This window comes from Gymnogyps californianus, chromosome 26, assembly GCF_018139145.2.
Source record: "Gymnogyps californianus isolate 813 chromosome 26, ASM1813914v2, whole genome shotgun sequence".
Lineage (NCBI taxonomy): Eukaryota > Metazoa > Chordata > Aves > Accipitriformes > Cathartidae > Gymnogyps > Gymnogyps californianus.
In genome coordinates this window covers 1,681,709-1,683,726 of record NC_059496.1, presented here as the reverse complement: position 1 = coordinate 1,683,726, position 2,018 = coordinate 1,681,709, and the positions used below count along the sequence as shown (strand labels likewise).

The window sequence follows — 2,018 nt, the reverse complement described above, 5'->3', positions numbered from 1 at the left end:
GGGGATGTAGCTCAGTGGAAGAGTGCCCGCTTCGCATGAGGGAGGTCCTGGGTTCAATCCCCAGCATCTCCATGGGGTGTTTTTGCCCTGAATCCCCAGCCTCAGGCAGGTGCGGGTTAGAGCTTGGGGCACTGGTCCTCTCCAGACCCTGTGGGCCTGCCCTGCCCACCCAGGGCTTGGCTGTGAGGTGAGGAGGGCTATGTGCGCAGCCTCTGCTGAGCCCCCTCTTGGAGGAGAAGCAGGCAGCTGTGCTGGACCTGAGATCGGGTCACTGCCCTGCACCACAGACCCACCCCACAGAGTGTGTCTGTGGGGAGATCTCAGGCAGGGGACAGAGGTCAGCAGCACACTAGGAATCCTTTCTGGCTGCAGTGAGAGATGTGGTGTGAGGGTGCTGGTCCAGCCCAGGTGTCCTTTGGGACCAGGGCCACACTGGCCTGGTGGCTTTCCAGGGGTAAGGGTCTGAGATTGTCCTGTCTCCAGGTGGAGATCCCATACCATGTGGGAAGCACCCCTCTGTGCCAGCAGGTAGGGGTGTCTGAGCTGGACGAGCCTGAGCGGGGCTGTGGGTCTCCCAGCTGGAGGAATGACATTTCTTACGCTGACCCTGTCTCCAGGTCCTTCTCCTTCCACCATCACCATGGCTTGAGCAGAGCCTCAGCTCAGGGAACCTGGAGCTGCTGAGGTCAGGCACAGCCCTGCTGAGGTGGGACTGGTAGGGCCGGTGCCCAGCTCTTGCTCCTGGGGTGTTTGGTGCTCTGTCTCCCTGTGCTGATGGCATTGGGGAGGCACAGGCCTGTCCACCGCCATGCACAGGCAGTGAGGGCCAGGAGATGGTGCCTTGGCTGCTCCCTTGGCAATAACACCTGTAACCAAAATGGGGTATGAGACATGGACTTTCACTGCAGGGTGCCCAGCCCCCAGGAGCAGTGAGCCCAGCCTCAGAGAAATAAGGTTGCTCTCCCATGGACTTTAAACAGCCATGCTCTGCCAGCGTCGGGGCAGCAGTGCTGAGAGTTGGGGTCTCACTGTGACCCCCCTCAGGTAGGTCCTCGGGAGCTGCAGGAGAAACCACAGATCTGGGGCACAGTGACAATCCTGCTTTGCTGCAGAGAATGGACCCAGCCCGCAGGGCCAGACTGTTCAGGTCCCAAAATGCCATGAAACAGGTACTTTCTGCTCAGGTGTGCTGCCCCCTCAAGCACACACAGGCCTGTGGCTCATCTCCCCAAGGAGGAGGAGGCAAACCTCTGCCAGGTGCCAGAGTAAGGGAGAAATATTACACCTACGGGAGGGCAGAGCTGGCGGCGAGGTGGCATGGGACAGGCACTGGGCTCTTTGCCCTGGTCCCCACTTGGGGCACCTTGACTCTGCTGGTCAGTGTCCATGCTGCCCATAGACCCCCACCATCCTGTGTTCAGAAGATAACACTCCCCCTTCTTCTTTACTTCACTTCACCTTACTTCTCTGAGATGCAGGGCTGGAGCTTGCCCCAGTGGGAGTTTTCCAGGGGATGGAGGCTGTGTTTGCAGTGCCCATGTATGTCACCCATCATCGTGGGCGTCTGGCCCTGGGAACGCTGCTCTCCCATGGGGGCTGCCAGCAGGAAGGCTCCAGGGTATGGGGCAAAGGGGTGTGTGAGCCTGGGCTTCCCCCAGAACCCCCCAGCGTCACCCCAGGGGTGGTGGAGCTCCGGCAGGGAATGGGGCAATGCTGAAGTGGGAGAGGATGTTGGCGACAGCCGCCTCCTCCCCTCTTCTCCTCTAGGGCCAGATCCTGCTGTTTGCAGCAGTACTGAGCTGCAGGAACTCCCCACAGGGAACCCTGCCTGCCACAGACAGCAAATGCACCTTCCAGCCCACAGCAGAGGAGCCTTTTGGGGAAAAGGCAGAGGGGTGTGGAGACCCACCAGCGGGAGCAGGGAGGGCAGTTTGGGTGCCAGGTCCTGCCCAGGTGTCAAAGCCTTCTCCTCGACTGGCTCCTGCGTAAGAGCCTTCTCTGCGGGGCAGGGGCAGGTG

General features: G+C 60.8%; 1 non-coding gene across 1 annotated transcript; it reads left to right on the top strand.

The window, feature by feature from the left end:
* TRNAA-CGC (transfer RNA alanine (anticodon CGC)) lies at positions 1–72 on the top strand. The gene has a single exon. It is a non-coding gene; the product is annotated as a tRNA-Ala (tRNA).
* Positions 73–2,018: the final 1,946 nt, after the last annotated feature.